The sequence below is a fragment of the Xiphophorus hellerii genome, chromosome 2 (genome assembly GCF_003331165.1).
Source record: "Xiphophorus hellerii strain 12219 chromosome 2, Xiphophorus_hellerii-4.1, whole genome shotgun sequence".
Classification (NCBI taxonomy): Eukaryota; Metazoa; Chordata; class Actinopteri; order Cyprinodontiformes; family Poeciliidae; genus Xiphophorus; species Xiphophorus hellerii.
The window spans coordinates 32922714-32943065 of record NC_045673.1 but is presented as its reverse complement, the minus strand read 5'-3'; the positions used below and the strand labels follow the sequence as shown (position 1 = coordinate 32943065).

The 20352-nt window shown below is 34.0% G+C and overlaps 1 long non-coding RNA gene across 1 annotated transcript; it reads right to left on the bottom strand.

The window, feature by feature from the left end:
• Positions 1-14433: 14433 nt before the first annotated feature.
• On the bottom strand, positions 14434-15010 carry LOC116730202 (uncharacterized). Its single transcript, XR_004341281.1, has 2 exons — positions 14689-15010; positions 14434-14605 (listed from the first exon to the last, which is right to left on the bottom strand). It is a non-coding gene; the product is annotated as an uncharacterized LOC116730202 (long non-coding RNA).
• Positions 15011-20352: the final 5342 nt, after the last annotated feature.

Here is a 20352-nt window from a genome sequence, read left to right as displayed (position 1 = left end):
GTTTAAACTTTAAGGTTTAAACTTTAAGGTTTTAAACTTTAAGGTTTAAACTTTAAGGTTTAAACTTTAAGGTTAAACTTTAAGGTTTAAACTTTAAGGTTTAAACTTTAAGGTTTAAACTTTAAGGTTTAAACTTTAAGGTTTAACTTTAAGGTTTAAACTTTAAGGTTTAAACTTTAAGGTTTAAACTTTAAGGTTTAAACTTTAAGGTTTAAACTTTAAGGTTTAAACTTTAAGGTTTAAACTTTAAGGTTTAAACTTTAAGGTTTAAACTTTAAGGTTTAAACTTTAAGGTTTAAAACTTTAAGGTTTAAACTTTAAGGTTTAAACTTTAAGGTTTAAACTTTAAGGTTTAAACTTTAAGGTTTAAACTTTAAGGTTAAACTTTAAGGTTTAAACTTTAAGGTTTAAACTTTAAGGTTTAAACTTTAAGGTTTAAACTTTAAGGTTTAAACTTTAAGGTTTAAACTTTAAGGTTTAAACTTTAGGTTTAAACTTTAAGGTTTAAACTTTAAGGTTTAAACTTTAAGGTTTAAACTTTAAGGTTAAACTTTAAGGTTTAAACTTTAAGGTTTAAACTTTAAGGTTTAAACTTTAAGGTTTAAACTTTAAGGTTTAAACTTTAAGGTTTAAACTTTAAGGTTAAACTTTAAGGTTTAAACTTTAAGGTTTAAACTTTAAGGTTTAAACTTTAAGGTTTAAACTTTAAGGTTTAAACTTTAAGGTTTAAACTTTAAGGTTTAAACTTTAAGGTTTAAACTTTAAGGTTTAAACTTTAAGGTTTAAACTTTAAGGTTTAAACTTAAGGTTTAAACTTTAAGGTTTAAACTTTAAGGTTTAAACTTTAAGGTTTAAACTTTAAGGTTTAAACTTTAAGGTTTAAACTTTAAGGTTTAAACTTTAAGGTTTAAACTTTAAGGTTTAAACTTTAAGGTTTAAACTTTAAGGTTTAAACTTTAAGGTTTAAACTTTAAGGTTTAAACTTTAAGGTTTAAACTTTAAGGTTTAAACTTTAAGGTTTAAACTTTAAGGTTTAAACTTTAAGGTTTAAACTTTAAGGTTTAAACTTTAAGGTTTAAACTTTAAGGTTTAAACTTTAAGGTTTAAACTTTAAGGTTTAAACTTTAAGGTTTAAACTTTAAGGTTTAAACTTTAAGGTTTAAACTTTAAGGTTTAAACTTTAAGGTTTAAACTTTAAGGTTTAAACTTTAAGGTTTAAACTTTAGGTTTAAACTTTAAGGTTTAAAACTTTAAGGTTTAAACTTTAAGGTTTAAACTTTAAGGTTTAAACTTTAAGGTTTAAACTTTAGGTTTAAACTTTAAGGTTTAAACTTTAAGGTTTAAACTTTAAGGTTTAAACTTTAAGGTTTAAACTTTAAGGTTTAAACTTTAAGGTTTAAACTTAAGGTTTAAACTTTAAGGTTTAAACTTTAAGGTTTAAACTTTAAGGTTTAAACTTTAAGGTTTAAACTTTAAGGTTTAAACTTTAAGGTTAAAACTTTAAGGTTTAAACTTTAAGGTTTAAACTTTAAGGTTTAAACTTTAAGGTTTAAACTTTAAGGTTTAAACTTTAAGGTTTAAACTTTAAGGTTTAAACTTTAAGGTTTAAACTTTAAGGGTTAAACTTTAAGGTTTAAACTTTAAGGTTTAAACTTTAAGGTTTAAACTTTTAAGGTTTAAACTTTAAGTTTAAACTTTAAGGTTTAAACTTTAAGGTTTAAACTTAAGGTTTAAAACTTTAAGGTTTAACTTTAAGGTTAAACTTTAAGGTTTAAACTTTAAGGTTTAAACTTTAAGGTTTAAACTTTAAGGTTTAAACTTTAAGGTTTAAACTTTAAGGTTTAAACCTTAAGGTTTAAACTTTAAGGTTTAAACTTTAAGGTTTAAACTTTAAGGTTTAAACTTTAAGGTTTAAACTTTAAGGTTTAAACTTTAAGGTTTAAACTTTAGGTGTAAACTTTAAGGTTTAAACTTTAAGGTTTAAACTTTAAGGTTTAAACTTTAAGGTTTAAACTTTAAGGTTTAAACTTTAAGGTTTAAACTTTAAGGTTTAAACTTTAAGGTTTAAACTTTAAGGTTTAAACTTTAAGGTTTAAACTTTAAGGTTTAAACTTTAAGGTTTAAACTTTAAGGTTTAAACTTTAAGGTTTAAACTTTAAGGTTATAACTTTAAGGTTTAAACTTTAAGGTTTAAACTTTAAGGTTTAAACTTTAAGGTTTAAACTTTAAGGTTTAAACTTTAAGGTTTAAACTTTAAGGTTTAAACTTTAAGGTTAAACTTTAAGGTTTAAACTTTAAGGTTTAAACTTTAAGGTTTAAACTTTAAGGTTTAAACTTAAGGTTTAAACTTTAAGGTTTAAACTTTAAGGTTTAAACTTTAAGGTTTAAACTTTAAGGTTTAAACTTTAAGGTTTAAACTTTAAGGTTTAAACTTTAAGGTTTAAACTTTAAGGTTTAAACTTTAAGGTTTAAACTTTAAGGTTTAAACTTTAAGGTTTAAACTTTAAGGTTTAAACTTTAAGGTTTAAACTTTAAGGTTTAAACTTTAAGGTTTAAACTTTAAGGTTTAAACTTTAAGGTTTAAACTTTAAGGTTTAAACTTTAAGGTTTAAACTTTAAGGTTTAAACTTTAAGGTTTAAACTTTAAGGTTTAAACTTTAAGGTTTAAACTTTAAGGTTTAACTTTAAGGTTTAAACTTTAAGGTTTAAACTTTAAGGTTTAAACTTTAAGGTTTAAACTTTAAGGTTTAAACTTTAAGGTTTAAACTTTAAGGTTTAAACTTTAAGGTTTAAACTTTAAGGTTTAAACTTTAAGGTTTAAACTTTAAGGTTTAAACTTTAAGGTTTAAACTTTAAGGTTTAAACTTAAGGTTTAAACTTTAAGGTTTAAACTTTAAGGTTTAAACTTTAAGGTTTAAACTTTAAGGTTTAAACTTTAAGGTTTAAACTTTAAGGTTTAAACTTAAGGTTTAAACTTTAAGGTTTAAACTTTAAGGTTTAAACTTTAAGGTTTAAACTTTAAGGTTTAAACTTTAAGGTTTAAACTTTAAGGTTTAAACTTTAAGGTTTAAACTTTAAGGTTTAAACTTTAAGGTTTAAACTTTAAGGTTTAAACTTTAAGGTTTAAACTTTAAGGTTTAAACTTTAAGGTTTAAACTTAAGGTTTAAACTTTAAGGTTTAAACTTTAAGGTTTAAACTTTAAGGTTTAAACTTTAAGGTTTAAACTTTAAGGTTTAAACTTTAAGGTTTAAACTTTAAGGTTTAAACTTTAAGGTTTAAACTTTAAGGTTTAAACTTTAAGGTTTAAACTTTAAGGTTTAAACTTTAAGGTTTAAACTTTAAGGTTTAAACTTTAAGGTTTAAACTTTAAGGTTTAAACTTTAAGGTTTAAACTTTAAGGTTTAAACTTTAAGGTTTAAACTTTAAGGTTTAAACTTTAAGGTTTAAACTTTAAGGTTTAAACTTTAAGGTTTAAACTTTAAGGTTTAAACTTTAAGGTTTAAACTTTAAGGTTTAAACTTTAAGGTTTAAACTTTAAGGTTTAAACTTTAAGGTTTAAACTTTAAGGTTTAAACTTTAAGGTTTAAACTTTAAGGTTTAAACTTTAAGGTTTAAACTTTAAGGTTTAAACTTTAAGGTTTAAACTTTAAGGTTTAAACTTTCACATGCAGTACCTACCGTGGCCACCAGGGGCGCCGAAGAGCATTTTTTTTTTTTTTTTCTTATCGATAAAATAATTTCTACATACATTATCAAATACTGTATATATTGTGAGCACAAATCACTTCATAGTGAAATTGTGTGTTTTTGATATGACAGGAATTGTTACAAAAAATGAATAAAAATCAGCTCCACCAAGGTGCCTGTTATTGGCCTTTAGGCTTAGTTTTTTATGCCTTGGGCATGTGTTTTGCCGAGAAACGCTTACCTGCCGAGATATTCTTAAAGATTCGTTTTTGTAAAAATGTGATATTCAAGGTTGTACCGTGAGAATCTCGTCCCTTCCCATGCCGAGTTCAAACTTTAAGGTTTAAACTTGCGAAGCGTGCGGTACCTACCGCGTCCACCAGGGGCCCCGAAGAGCAGTTCTTTTTGTTTTGGGATAATGTGCTGATTGGTTCATGTTTGATTTTCATAATTCTTCTAATGCAATGTGGGTTGCTGGATGTTTAACGACCAAATAAAGTTTTTAAAGAATCTTTGTGTATTTTTTATGCAGCTGACTGTGTACACATATAATAACTAAACCTTCATGTTAATCCTCCATGCCATTTTTGCTGTATTATAAGTTTTCACATTTAGTTTCACAGCTTAAATTAGTAAAAGCAGAAACATCTCAAGTTGATTTCAGCTTTAAGCTACTAATTTAGCCAGCAGTTTATTTTTTGCAGTATTCAGACTGAAGATGTTTTTTTTAATAAAACAGATGAGAATCTTTTCAATCAAAACTTGTTTAATTAAATCAGCTATTGAATTAGAATAATAACTTGTATAAAACTGCCATTTCTGTCTGGTTAATGGTGCAGCAGATCCTGCAGGGGGCGCTCTGGGGCCTCAGTGTCCAGGTCGGTTACAGTCACATCTCCCAGACTCCTGAATCTTCTGGTTCCTTCCTGAAATGATTTCCTGCAATAAAATGTTGGTTGGAAATGAGCAGAAAACTGAGAAAAACCTGAAAAAGTTCAAATGTGACCTAAAGTTTTACAGCTCAACTCATACAAAGGAAAACATGAAAATAAAGGTGTTTATTGTCAGCTGGGTCAGGGGGCGGAGCCTCAGGTGTGTCAGCTCTAGTCAGGTTTGGATCAGAACCGGTTCAGACTCCGTGCAGCAGCAGAGCAGAGTCTGTATATTTTTGTTATTTAATCAATTATCTTAAGAAAGCGAAATTGATAGGATATAAGGTTTCTTTTCTTTTTCTTTTTTGGGGGGGCTTGGGAGTAATATATATGTAGCATCCCGATCCACACTCCATTCCAGTTCATGGCGGTAATGCACATCAATAAGTTGCTTGCCAACCGCCAAAAAAGAAGAAGAAGAGGAGCAGCGTCTGGATCAGGTGAGTGTTTTGCTGATGTTTTATTTACAATGTGAAATTAATCCACAGCATAAACAACTAAGCAGGTAGTGACCAGGGTGTGATATTATTTAAAACAATGTGGTTGCAAGGAAGTAAATTTGGTAAGACTTTATTTGAAGGGGTGCACGTAAAAAGGACATAGGATTCTTTATAAATGTTGTCATGAAATGACACTTTTTATACAGGGTTTACACTTTTAATTGACTTTTATGTAATGTTTTAGCGTAAGTGTGCATAAAAATCTCATTATTTACCAAAAAAATTGACAAAGTTTACACTTTTACTGTGTGGGTTATTGAACAAAACTATAACGCTGCCCTTAGATCAAATATAACTCGGATTAAATTAATGAATGAAATATAAAATCAGTATTCCTGGATGTAGAAAATGTTTCTGTAAGGATGCAGTTGTGACCTCACACCACTAGGGTGCGCTAGCGGCCGCGCTGTTTCTCTTCTCTCTTGGAATAGAAGTAGCGAGCACGTTACCTTGTACAGTGCGCATGCTCACTGAGCATTGTTGTTGTAGTCAGCTGGTGGTTGTCATTCTGGCGAAAAGTGGAGAAAAATATCAAGTGAAACGGAGCAAAAGCCGAACGGATTGAAATATTTTACAGAAACGACAGTAGGTGTCGCTGTTTTCGCTTTATAACTAACAGTGCCGCTTAATTTTATTTAAAATTAGAGCAAGTCGGTCGTTTCTCCGCAGGTGGAGCGCTCGGATGGAGGCAGAGCCGGAGGACCAGGAGGAGGAAGAGGCGGCTGCCGCCATGCTGTGGTCCATCCAGGAGGCTCTGGAGAGGCAGACCCAGCAGATCGGAGCGTCGGCCTGCGGGGCCACAGCGGTGGTGGACGTCCTGAAGGCCCTCGGAGTGGATGTTGCGCCGGAAGAAGCTGACCGCTGCGTCCAAACCCGCCTGAGGGATATATTATGGGATGTTGGTGCGTGAAGAATAGTTTTTGACATGTTTGCCAGCGAAATAATGTGCAGCTGTTCATTTCTATTGAGACTAGAACGGATAGCAGTGACAGAAAATGTATTTTTTTTGTCATCATTTTCTGTATTTAAAAGCTGTTGATTGTGTTGGAGTACAGAGAGTAGAATGTAAATGTGCAAGTTGTAATTTGTAAATGATTTGAGGGGATCTGGATGAATAAACGTTATGTTCAGGTCTTAATTGAGTTACTCGTTACAATCCTAAACAAGTGGGTTTTTAGTGGAGATTTAAAGGAAGTCAGTGTTTCAGCTGTTTTACAGTTTTCTGGAAGTTTGTTCCAAATTTGTGGTGAATAGATGCTGAAAGCTGCTTCTCCTCGTTTGGTTCTGGTTCTGGGGATGCAGAGCAGACCAGAACCGGAAGACCTGAGAGGTCTGGAAGGTTGATACGACAACAGCGGATCTTTAATGTATTGAGCCGTTCAGTGATTTGTAAACTAACAACGGTATTTTAAAGTCTATTCTTTGAGCTACAGGGAGCCAGTGGAGGGACTATAAAACTGGTGTTATGTGCTCTGTCTTCCTGGTTTTAGGATCTTTTTTCTTTGGCTTTTGGCACAATCTGAGAGGTTTCACTTTGTTTTATATGTATTTTATGTTTCAATCTTTTCTATTTTATAATCGCATTGTATTTTATGATTGTGTATAGCACTTTGGTCCTGTCGGTGTATAAAGTGCTTCATAAATAAAGTTGGTATGGTATGGTATATTCTTAAATATTGAGGCCACACCTCCTCCTTTTTTATGTTTTCTATTCTCACTTAAGAAATTGTAGTTAGGAGGTACGATCGGTTCGTTATTGTCATTCAACCATGTTTCTGTCAGAAACATAACATTGATATTATGCTCAGTGATGAAATCATTAATTAATAGAGCTTTAGCACAGAGAGATCTGGTGTTTAAAAGAGTTTAAATGTTTAAGTTTAAGCGAGTTGGAGGCCAAAAGTTCTTCAGTCTGAGGTTTGAATTAGGTCCGCTGTATTTTATATTTCTGTTTTTTTGTAAAAGGTTTTTGTAGCGATCTGGACAGGTAATGTCCTGTTCTGCAGTGCCGGGGGGCCAGACGGGTGTAAAGATAATTTTCTGGACCCGGACTCAGACCTCAGAGACGCAGAGTGATGGATCCTCTGGGGAGTCAGAGGAAGTGAGCTCTGCTACGTGAGCGCTGAGGATTAGAACAAGCAGAAACTGTTATTAGTGGTTTATTGTGTTGCTGAGCAGAAACTTGGTGCAGCTTTGGCTATTTTATAAAAGTCTTTATAGATAAAACTGAATCTGATCAACTTGAAAATCTTTATTAATTTAATGAAATAGTAATGGAAAAAAAATCTTGAAATGTTTAAACATAAATAAGCTATAAACTGAAATGTGAACTGGTTGTTATTTTCCATTTATTTCCTGGTAGTGATGATCAGACAGGATTCTTCTCATTAGCAACACACCTCTGCTGTGAGAGGGGGCGGAGCCACAGGTGGGTCCGGTTCAAGTTCTGGAGAATCGGGTCCAGTTCGTTCCGACTCGGTTTGTGTGAACAGAAGGAGAAGCAAAGATCTGATCAGGTGAGTTTTAACTCCACATTCTTCTGGTTTCCAGTCCTGACTGGGTTTTCTCTCTTTGAGCTGCTGGACAGAACCAGAACTGGGCCTGGTTCTGGTTCTGGTTCTGGTTATGATGCAGAGCTGCAGCACCTGGTTTCAATCAGGAACTCTGATTTTCTCTGAGTTTTCATCTGTAACCCAGACAACAAGCTGAGTTTGCTCCCAGTTTCATAGTGGAGTCAAACTGGTACCAGTAGGTTCTGAGTGTTTGTGGCCCGGCTGAGATATCTGGGTTCCTGATTGGTGGATGGAAAATATTTCAATATGAAGTCAATAATTTATTGATCAGAGAGGATTTCTCTGGGCTTTTATCAGTAGAAAATCCAGATTGAATCAGACATTGTGGATCAAATGCGTTACTTTATGGACTTTCTTTAATATGGAAAACTTGACCTCTTTCTGACCATCGCTCCATTTCCGAGTCTTTCTGGTTTTAAATGTTTGCTCATTAGAAAATCAGAAAATTGTTGGTTGAATCACAGCAATAATTTCCACAGCTGTTTGCCAACTTGCTAGGAAAGCTGTTTTATGTATTTTATATTTGAGTCACTGAATACAATCACGGACATTTCAAATATCCATGTTTTTCCTTTACTCTGATTTTGTTTTAATGAGCAAAATCAAAGTCCCTGGTGAATTAATGAATGAAACGTATTCATACCCCTTTAAATTTCTCACTCTGTTTCATTGCAGCCATTTGCTAATCTCAGAAAAGTTCATATTATTTCTCATTAATGTATACTCAGCATCCCCTCTTGACAGAAAACATACAGAATTGTAGAAAGCTTTGTAAATTTATAAAAAAAAAAAGAAAAACTGAAACATCACATGGTCATAAGTATTCAGACCTTTTGCTCAGTAGAAACCCCTTTTTAGCTTGTACAGCCATGAGTCTTCTTGGAAATGATGCAACTGGTTTTTCACAGCTGGATTTGGGGATCCTCTGCCACTCCTCCTTCAGAACCTCTCCAGTTCCATCGGGTCGGATGGTGAATGTTGGCGTCACGAATGGTCATAGAGTTGGATGCAGGCATGCATAACAAATCACATTTTATTTTAAATACATTTACATTTTTCAAGAGTACATTGCCAATATGTACTTGTACAGAATTGTACAAATTGTCAATGCATTCAAAATTTGCAGACAACATGCTTATGAAAATTAGTACAATGAAACAATAGGTTGAAGGTTATCCTGCAATAGTCAGCCCCGCCCACTCCTCACTACTCCCCAGGGCTGCCTACTGACCAGTTCTCCGTCTAACAGGTCCGGAAAATCTCTGAGTCCTGGGTATTACCCTAAGAGTACTCTATAAGAGATAATCTATTTAAACTGGTGGCGAAAGTGATTCGTCTAGCTCTAACTACCTCCAATCCAGAAGTTATGACCCTTTACAGTTAAGAAACAATCAGCTGAGTAGCCCTCGCAGCTGCATAATTCCAATAACCACTTCTGTTAACGGTAGCCCACTTTCTAAATCATAACTTGCACTTGGAACCGGCTAGATTATGTTTAGTGACTTAGATGTAAGTCCCAGGGTCATTATTTAATCTCACCAAAGGAAATTATGAAGCCTCCTATTTACTGGAATCATGTACATTAGTTTTACCTTAATTAAAAGAACTGGACAAAGATTAAATGACTCTATTAATTCCAATGTCCACCAACCTCATTAGAATTTTATAGTATAAATTTATTAAGCAAGCTTAAGCAGGGGTATGCGACATACAAATCAATAATCAATCGTATATAATTCAAAAACAGTGTAATAAAATTTACATGTACAATCATACTACCCTGTCTCCTTTCCCTAACTTTTAAGTCGCACGTTCTGAAATGGAATTTCGATGAGCAGATTCAACTCATACCCAGAAGATGGTGGATCTTTTGGCAACAGGAATTTCTAGCGTCCTTGGTTGAGGTCTTTGCCTTGTGTGGAAAAATCCTCCTTAGAAAGGAAACAAAGCAGAACGGGTCCGAATCCTTTTGCAAGACCCAGTTCTTCATCCCTTAGGGGTCTTTGTCCTTCCTCCAAGTCTTGTTGCAGAGTTTGAAAGTGCTGGGTTGAGACGAGACCAACGGTCAAATAAAGAACCAGAGATGGGGCGATGGGACCCAGTCCTTTCTTAGCGGTGTGAAGTCCGAGCTTCCCCGTGGTTCTGAAGTGCGGTCCGTAGCTCAATCTGCTCCTCTGTGAGTTGTCTCTCCTTCTGCGCCGCCGGACTGGGAACAGCTGGTTCCTCTTTTCAGCCCCTTTTTATGCCTCTCCTCACCATATGTGTGTATGGGGAGGTTTGGTCTACGTGACTTGCTTCACATCTGCTGTCTCTCATGAAAAAGTCCCTACATTTCCCAACCTGTTTTTGCTGACCATAGTGGAAGTTCCCGTACTTCCTCTTTTTCCGTTGCCTCAGCCAAACTCACCGCACCACCCATCCTGCCGCTTTGGCCATCTGTTCAGAACTGCTTGCGACATTTCCTGTTTCAGGGCTGTACTGCATTCCTCTCTTTTCCTATAACTCACTATTATTTATTATAACTCATTAAACACATTCATCCTATTTGAATTGATTTCAAATGATTACAACTTCATATTCATTGACAATAAATCACATCTTTTGTCTTATTGTTAATCATTAACATAATCATTACATAGTTAAATCATTACAGATCATTAATCAGAGATTCTTTGCAGAAAGTTATTGAGTGATTACTTATACTCATATTATTCCGACTTATTCAACTTAATTAACTTTTAATCAAACTACAGGATTACTTTATTTCTTCCAAGCCATTATACATCTTTTTCTGCGTGTGCCTGGAAAGATCTCATACCCTTATGCCAGTTTTCTTGACAAGGTACACTTTAGAGGAAATGTGAAAAATATTTAACCAAGGACAGAGTATTGTTTTAATTTAATATCACAGTATTCCAGTATTATTGCAAACATACTGACATTTCTCCTTCCTAAGAACAGTGAGGATCAACGGCAGAACATTCCCATTCACTGCACTTTACAGAAACCTACAAAAAAAGAACACTTGTATTTTAAAGAGTACAGACAAATGGCAAAGAAAAAAGTCTGACTTACAATTTTAAGACGTAGCGGACTCGCTATGCATGTGACATCATCGGAACCGATGATGATTGGGACCGGATGCCTGGGGTGGGGAAACATTTCTAGGTTACTTCTTTACCTGTTTATGTTAGAAGTAGAAAAAATAGTCAGCAATATCATAGAATCAGTTGATGTTGAGGCATCAACTATGAAGCTGTTTTCAGTGAGGTCTTAAGGGAGACAATCTACCATAAAATCTTTCCATCCATGATCTGAACACATTGATCCCTGCAGGGTGGTGAGGGGGGGCCGGTGGGGCCCAGCTCCAGCTGTCATCAGACGAGAGGCGGGGTTCACCCTGGACAGGTCACCAGTCCATCGCAGGCACTGAAAGCTAACAATGAATAAAATGTATGAAAGAGAAATGATAAATTAACAAGGAGAATAAATTATGTCCAATTATTTTAAAATCAAATCATGTTTACTAATTGCAGTGATTTATAATTGCTGACATCAGAGACTCAGAACCTGGTTTTAGAGGAAGAATTGAGCTGAATCAGAAAAACTGAAGTATATTTTGAGGTTGTCAATAACATTCCTCTGTGGGATCCAAAAGTCAAGATTCTGAGAGTAGCGTTGTTGTCTTGTAATAGGAAGGGCGTAGGTTCGATTTCATCTTCCTCTTGCCACGTGTCAACGTGCTTTGGCACCACTGTTTGTATATGTTGGGCCTCCCAGCTGTGGTGTTTATCTGTATATGGCAGCCTGAGTCTGTTGAATGTGTAGGTCACTCATAGCACAAAGGCTTCAGCCTGGATGTATTATTGAGTTTTAAATATATAACATGTTTTCAGACTCTACACTGGTTTCCAAAATATAAACTCTCCAGCTTTTATTTAGCAGCTGAACCAAAATCTGCAAAATAAAAATCCAACTGTTTTGTCAGTTGATCCGAATTTCCGAACGCGGCTCCCCGCATCTCAGACCACGGCTCCGACCTTTATTTCAAATAAAAAAAACCCTACTGTATTGTTTTTACCTCTAAAATATATATTTCTCAAATATCAATTGTTACAGCTAATCGTGGATCCATTTAAGTAAATTTAAAGCAAGTACACTCTGCGGTCGGAGTCCCGTTCGGGGCATTTCCGACCGCACTTCCGAACGGGACTCCGACCGCAGAGTGTACTTGCTTTAAATTTACTTAAACGGATCCACGATTAGCTGTAACAATTGATATTTGAGAAATATATATTTTAGAGGTAAAAACAATACAGTAGTTGTTTTGTTTTTTTTTAAATAAATGTTAATAAAATATTGTCACATGGACATCCAGGTTGTTGAATTGTACTTAAAAGTATGTATGTGTATATATGTACACACACACACACGCCCACACACAGGTGTATGTGTGTGTGTGCGTGTGTGTGTGGCCCGGTTCTCCTTCAGAACCAAGCTGCTGGCTTCATGGAGCTGTGGTTCTGGTTTCCTCCTGATCAGAACCAACAAACTCTGACAGCAGATTTCTACAAACTCTCTTAAAGCTGCAGCTTCTCAGTGGGAGGAGAATGGTTCAGGCTTCCTGATTGGACACAGAGACAGCAATCAGCCAATCAGAGGAGCAGCAGCTTGCTGTGTTCCTGCGTTTGTGTTGGTGTGAAGATGAGTGTTGTTGCTGTGTCCATGTCTCCAGGAAGTCCAGCTGGACTCCAGCCGTCCAACATGTCTAGAGACAGTGGTCCTCATCCATCAAACTGTGGCAGCAGCAGATCTGATCTCAGATCTGTTTGCTCTCTCAGCTCAACAGGAAACAACTGATCGGGTTCATCCTGGTCACAGCTCTGAGATCAGTCTGACTGCAGCCTGGAAACCATCTACTGGATGTGCTGCGTCACTGACTGCTGCTGGAGAGAGGCTGGAAACACTCACTGATCTGCTCTCTCCTTCCTTCTTCTCTCTGCAGGTTCTGATCTCTGTGAAGTAGAGAATGGTCTCAGTGTCCTGCTGATCCTCAGAGGTTGAAGCTGCAGCAGTTTGAGTCTAAAGAGACTCTGACTGGATCATGATGATGACCTCTGACCTCCAAGGTTTTCCTCCCGTTTATTTTCTCGTGTCTGTCATTTATTGTTTGTCTCTTTGGATCAATAAAGATCCAATTCAAACTGGGCTCCATTTAGAGGCTTCGTGGAGTTTTGATCTGAACTGGATTCAACTGGAAAGTTGATCTTTTTTCTCTCTGATTCATTTTCATCCTGGAACCAGAAATGGTCTGAGAATGGAAACATGGGAATCATTTTCAGTTCAGCTTTGAAGCCATGAAAGACACTTCAAACCTCTTTTCTCTGCTGCTTCGTCCTTCTGCTGACATGAAAATGTTCCTCAAAGCTCCACAGATAAAAAGATGCTTCACTGGAAACTGCAGCGAAACTTCAGCTTCCATCAGAGAAACCAGTTTAACCAGTTTAGAACTGGATGTCCTACAGAAACTCTGATCTTAGAGCAGTTTTCAGAAACATGTGGAACCTGGAAAATAAAGATTTTATATATTTTATGTTCATTGTAAAAGCTAAATCTTGAAGTTTTACGTCATCATTGATTCTCAGCTTTAATTTCTCTCAGTTTGTTTTGGTTTTTACTTTTTTAACTCCATATTTCATGTTTTGAGTTTTCTAGAGAACTTCGGGCTCTTTACTGTGATTTTACTGATTTATTCAAACCTCAGAGAATCACTGGGATAATGTGCTGATTGGTTCATGTTTGATTTTCATAATTCTTCTAATGTAATGTGGGTTGCTGGGTGTTTAACGACCAAATAAAGTTTTTAAAAAATCTTTGTGTATTTTTTATGCAGCTGATTGTGTACACATATAATAAATAAACTTGTCTTGTACATTCTGCGTCTTCTTCTCACACTTTTTGCCTGAGAGGAGAGTCTCTCCCTCAACCTAGGTACCCTTAGTTTAAACTTAAGGTTTAAAGAGCTGTTGCTCTTTTTGCTTCAGCTATTAAATATTCCTTTTCTTTCCTTCTTCTGTGCAACCATGAAAGCTGTGATCCCACCCGGCCCGGCTCAGTTGTTACCTGGTACCAGGAGGAGTTGGTTCTGATGCACCATACATCTGAAATAAAGTTGCTTGTCGCAGCCTTTCGTTCCAAAAAAGCAAAAAATAAAAACTCCAATAAAGGCTGTGGGTGGTAACAGGCGGTTTGGGATTTGTACGCACTTTGACTCGATTCATTTATTGCAAAAGTAGAAATAAAGGTCTTGTAACTTAGTTGAAATGAAAAATAATCTCAATTTAATGTTTGAAGGTGTAAACAAGTGTTCAAAAAAAAAAAAATCATTCTACCAAACCTCCCGTCCACACCAGACATCCACCAAACAATCCACCCAGCACCCGGTGTGTTCTTAATTAATTACTTAAATTGGTGGGAGGGTCTAACAATTAACAACGTAAATTAAACAATTCCAAATATAAAATTAATGACAAATTTTGATTCTAAATTAACTTAAATATATTCCAACTACCCAAAGAACAAAACAAAATTGGTAGAAATGATAAACTACAAAACCTTAGCATAAATGGCCACGACAGTTGCTCCTAAAGTCATCAGTTGGACCTGTCTGGTTCTTCATCTGGTCTCTGTCATGTTGTTTTGAACTCTCCGAACCCACATGCAAAGACTCTCTCAGGAGATCAGATTAAAGATTTATTTACAAAAGACAATTGGTGTGTAATGCAGGAGCGTCTGATCAGGAGCGGACCGGTGTGATCGAACAGCTGGTAGGTGGGCGTAACTCGTCAGGGAGCTCAGCGGATGGAACTGCAAATCCCGTACTTCGCATGGAGTGTCCAGACAACAGGGAGCCTAGGAATCACAGAAAGGTACAGGACAGGTAAGCGTGCGAAACAGACTGGATATCTTTCTAGAGATCTCAGGACCAGATGTACCACAAAGGCGACAACACTCTGGCGACGAAGTGCCGGGAACCCGCTCCTAATATGCTCCCGCTGATGATCCACAGGTGTGCCGAAACACACCTGTGGAGAGGGTGTGTGAATACGCGGGCGAGCTCTCGAACGCCACCTAGAAGGAAACCAGAGGAACTGCTGAAGCCGCAGATCCTGACAGTCTCTGGTTGTTCAAGCACGATGAAGAAGTTCCAATAGGTTCCAAATCTCATTATTTCTCAAGCAAATGATGCTGAGGGGTGCTGGTCAGGTCCTGAAACTGTTAAACGGACCTGGGTGGAGCACAGAATGGAAAATTGGTGAAGTACAAAAAGAAGTGCTCATTTGACCAAACTTGATTCGTATTCTCCCTCCAACCCTCTGCAGGTCCCCGCCATGTTTGGTGGTCCTAGCCCATTCCTTTCATGTAGCTGCCATAGACTCCCGTTCATTTTTCGACCTAGTCAAAGTCTGGCTAGGAACGTCTTATCGCGCTGGGACTTAACCCTAACTTCAGTGGCCTCTTACCTCAACCAGGTTTCACTACATTTTGATTTGCTTTTTTAGCTCAATCTTTTAAATAAATCAGCTGAGCTTTAAAACCTCGTCTGAGTTTCTGTTGAATGAAGGAGTTTTGCCTCAATGCTGCTCGGCTCACCAGGAATTGGCCTTAAAAGTAAATATGTTTAAACAGATTTTCTCTCCTTTACTTTTTAAGGAGTAAAAAAGGAACAGATGACTCATGTTCATTCATGTTTATTGGAATAAACATGAGTTCATTCCAATAAACTCATGTTATTGGAATGAACTCAGCTCAGCTTTAAAAAGTCATCTCAGTGATAACTGTTGGATGATGGAGTTTTATCTTAAGGCTTCTCTGAAGGGGCTTGAATTTGGTTTTAAAAGTCTGATATTTTAACCAAGTTTTATTTTGTTTTATTTGTCTTCAAACTCTGTTTGAAGACAGAAATCACAGCTCAGCTTCTGATTTCATTGTTGAGCTCCTGCTAGGTGCCAGAAATGTGTATTATCACGGTTCTGAACATCAGAAATGGACTTTAAAAAAACCCAGAATGCATTGCATGGTGGGGCTTCATATTTTAGCTTCTAGTTCAGCTGTTTTTTGCTGCAACCCCTAACAAACCATATACTGTTTTCATCAAATGAACTCCTCTATCAAACTAGATGACTTAGAATGAATTTGGAAACGTGTAGAAAATCAGCACCATGAGTCAGAATAGGGTGTTTATTGTTGAACTGTTGCCTGCTGCGAGCTTGAAAAAGAAAAACCACCTGCTGGCTGCTTTGGGTAAGTACCCTTACCTATTAATGTGGTCATGGAGTTACAACGGAGCATTCTAGAGGTCTTGCGGTGTATGATGGCACTAGAATGGCTCTTTGGTTTCGTTTCAGGGATGATGGTTTGAACCCCAGCAAGTGTCTAGAGATCTGGAAAGCAGCAGCTGGTCCAGGTTCTTCTTCCTTGGGACAATGGCTGGGTGATGATGACTTGGTATGACTGCTAATGCTCATCCTCCTGGTTAGCGTTATGACACGGGGAGCCATACCAATCTGGTGCGCAGTTCATTTTGGCTAGCTTGATAAAGGTGAGTCGGTGCCCCACCAAGCAGACTCCCAGTACTCTACACAAACCAGACCAGCAGAGAATCAATCAATGCAGAGCATGCTGCATGTTAACCTTGCAGTGTTAACGGATAGCACGTGGGAAAGGTGACTCGGGAGTCTTGAATGCAGTCCAATCTTCTATAGCCTCACAAGCCCATGTGAGGCCCAAGACCATTTTGGCAGCTTCCATGCAGAAAGCATGATGCTCTTCTTTGTGTGTCACACATTGGTCTTTGCAGTACAAACAGCCAGCTATTGGCTATAGCAAGATCCTTAATTAGTACCCTCAATTTCCATTTTTTGCCACTTGTGTGGTAGCAACTGATAAGGTCAATTATCACCCATCTTGGAGTTGTATATATGGACAATACTGGGTTGTGAGATGGTCACTTATTTCAGTTTGACGTCTTTGTGAGGTGTCTTCTTGCAGGGTTAGGTAATTATGCAAGTAGTGGCATGCTAACCCTGTGCCACTACCTTTTTTTTCTTTTTTTTTATACCAGAATACTGTTTGGATCAGGTGCTTCCAATGGGAACTTGGGTTCTGCAATCACCCATTTTGGCTGTCCCCTGTAATGTTTTCTAGTCTACAACTAACGTGGCAGTAAAATGACCTCATGTGGATGCCAGGGTGATAGGAGGTTACGTTCCACATATATTGTACATGGCCCCTTAAGTTACAGTTCTAAAATGTGAGCTCAATGGTGGTGAGAAATTGGAGTATAGGTTCATACAACTTTTCTTAAAGTGAATATCTTGTAGTTTTAACAAGTGTGCACATTTAAACCTTCAATGCTGAAAACATAAATGTACTTTACTATTTTTTAAGGATAGTACTGCTGTGCAAAACCTAACTTTAAGGTTTTAAACTTTAAGGTTTAAACTTTAAGGTTTAAACTTTAAGGTTTAAACTTTAAGGTTTAAACTTTAAGGTTTTTAAACTTTAAGGTTTAAACTTTAAGGTTTTAAACTTTAAGGTTAAACTTTAAGGTTTAAACTTTAAGGTTTAACTAAGGTTTAAACTTTAAGGTTTAACTTTAAGTTTTTAAACTTTAAGGTTTAAACTTTAAGGTTTTAAACTTTAAGGTTTAAACTTTAAGGTTTAAACCTTTAAGGTGTTTAAACTTTAAGGTTTAAACTTTAAGGTTTTAAACTTTAGGTTTAAACTTTAAGGTTAAACTTAAGGTTTAAACTTTAATGGTTTAATAACTTTAAGGTTTAAACTTAAGGTTTAAACTTTAAGGTTTAAACTTTAATGTGTTAAACTTTAAGTTTAAACTTTAAGGTTTAAACTTTAAGGTTTAAACTTGAAGGTTTAAACTTTAAGTTAACTTAAGGTTTAACTTTAAGGTTTAAACTTTAAGGTTAAACTTTAAGGTTTAAACTTTAAGGTTTAAACTTTAAGGTTAAACTTTAAGGTTTAAACTTTAAGGTTTAAACTTTAAGGTTTAAACTTTAAGGTTTAAACTTTAAGGTTTAAACTAAGGTTAACTTAGGTTTAAACTTTAGGTATAAACTTTAAGGTTTAAACTTTAAGGTTTAAACTTTACGGTTTAAAACTTTAAGGTTTTAAACTTTAAGGTTTAAACTTTAAGGTTTAAACTTTAAGGTTTAACTTTAAGGTTTATAAACTTTAAGGTTTAAACTTTAAGGTTTAAACTTTAAGGTTTAAACTTTAAGGTTTAAACTTTAAGGTTTAAACTTTAAGGTTAAACTTTAAGGTTTAAACTTTAAGGTTTAAACTTTACGGTTTAAACTTTAAGGTTTAAACTTTAAGGTTTAACTTTAAGGTTAAACTTTAAGGTTTAAACTTTAAGGTTTAAACTTTAGGTTTAAACTTTAAGGTTTAAACTTTAAGGTTTAAACTTTAAGGTTTAAACTTTAAGGTTTAAACTTTAAGGTTTAAACTTTAAGGTTTAAACTTTAAGGTTTAAACTTTAAGGTTTAAACTTTAAGGTTTAAACTTTAAGGTTTAAACTTTAAGGTTTAAACTTTAAGGTTTAAACTTTAAGGTTTAAACTTTAAGGTTTAAACTTTAAGGTTTAAACTTTAAGGTTTAAACTTTAAGGTTTAAACTTTAAGGTTTAAACTTTAAGGTTTAAACTTTAAGGTTTAAACTTTAAGGTTTAAACTTTAAGGTTTAAACTTTAAGGTTTAAACTTTAAGGTTTAAACTTTAAGGTTTAAACTTTAAGGTTTAAACTTTAAGGTTTAAACTTTAAGGTTTAAACTTTAAGGTTTAAACTTTAAGGTTTAAACTTTAAGGTTTAAACTTTAAGGTTTAAACTTTAAGGTTTAAACTTTAAGGTTTAAACTTTAAGGTTTAAACTTTAAGGTTTAAACTTTAAGGTTTAAACTTTAAGGTTTAAACTTTAAGGTTTAAACTTTAAGGTTTAAACTTTAAGGTTTAAACTTTAAGGTTTAAACTTTAAGGTTTAAACTTTAAGGTTTAAACTTTAAGGTTTAAACTTTAAGGTTTAAACTTTAAGGTTTAAACTTTAAGGTTTAAACTTTAAGGTTTAAACTTTAAGGTTTAAACTTTAAGGTTTAAACTTTAAGGTTTAAACTTTAAGGTTTAAACTTTAAGGTTTAAACTTTAAGGTTTAAACTTTAAGGTTTAAACTTTAAGGTTTAAACTTTAAGGTTTAAACTTTAAGGTTTAAACTTTAAGGTTTAAACTTTAAGGTTTAAACTTTAAGGTTTAAACTTTAAGGTTTAAACTTTAAGGTTTAAACTTTAAGGTTTAAACTTTAAGGTTTAAACTTTAAGGTTTAAACTTTAAGGTTTAAACTTTAAGGTTTAAACTTTAAGGTTTAAACTTTAAGGTTTAAACTTTAAGGTTTAAACTTTAAGGTTTAAACTTTAAGGTTTAAACTTTAAGGTTTAAACTTTAAGGTTTAAACTTTAAGGTTTAAACTTTAAGGTTTAAACTTTAAGGTTTAAACTTTAAGGTTTAAACTTTAAGGTTTAAACTTTAAGGTTTAAACTTTAAGGTTTAAACTTTAAGGTTTAAACTTTAAGGTTTAAACTTTAAGGTTTAAACTTTAAGGTTTAAACTTTAAGGTTTAAACTTTAAGGTTTAAACTTTAAGGTTTAAACTTTAAGGTTTAAACTTTAAGGTTTAAACTTTAAGGTTTAAACTTTAAGGTTTAAACTTTAAGGTTTAAACTTTAAGGTTTAAACTTTAAGGTTTAAACTTTAAGGTTTAAACTTTAAGGTTTAAACTTTAAGGTTTAAACTTTAAGGTTTAAACTTTAAGGTTTAAACTTTAAGGTTTAAACTTTAAGGTTTAAACTTTAAGGTTTAAACTTTAAGGTTTAAACTTTAAGGTTTAAACTTTAAGGTTTAAACTTTAAGGTTTAAACTTTAAGGTTTAAACTTTAAGGTTTAAACTTTAAGGTTTAAACTTTAAGGTTTAAACTTTAAGGTTTAAACTTTAAGGTTTAAACTTTAAGGTTTAAACTTTAAGGTTTAAACTTTAAGGTTTAAACTTTAAGGTTTAAACTTTAAGGTTTAAACTTTAAGGTTTAAACTTTAAGGTTTAAACTTTAAGGTTTAAACTTTAAGGTTTAAACTTTAAGGTTTAAACTTTAAGGTTTAAACTTTAAGGTTTAAACTTTAAGGTTTAAACTTTAAGGTTTAAACTTTAAGGTTTAAACTTTAAGGTTTAAACTTTAAGGTTTAAACTTTAAGGTTTAAACTTTAAGGTTTAAACTTTAAGGTTTAAACTTTAAGGTTTAAACTTTAAGGTTTAAACTTTAAGGTTTAAACTTTAAGGTTTAAACTTTAAGGTTTAAACTTTAAGGTTTAAACTTTAAGGTTTAAACTTTAAGGTTTAAACTTTAAGGTTTAAACTTTAAGGTTTAAACTTTAAGGTTTAAACTTTAAGGTTTAAACTTTAAGGTTTAAACTTTAAGGTTTAAACTTTAAGGTTTAAACTTTAAGGTTTAAACTTTAAGGTTTAAACTTTAAGGTTTAAACTTTAAGGTTTAAACTTTAAGGTTTAAACTTTAAGGTTTAAACTTTAAGGTTTAAACTT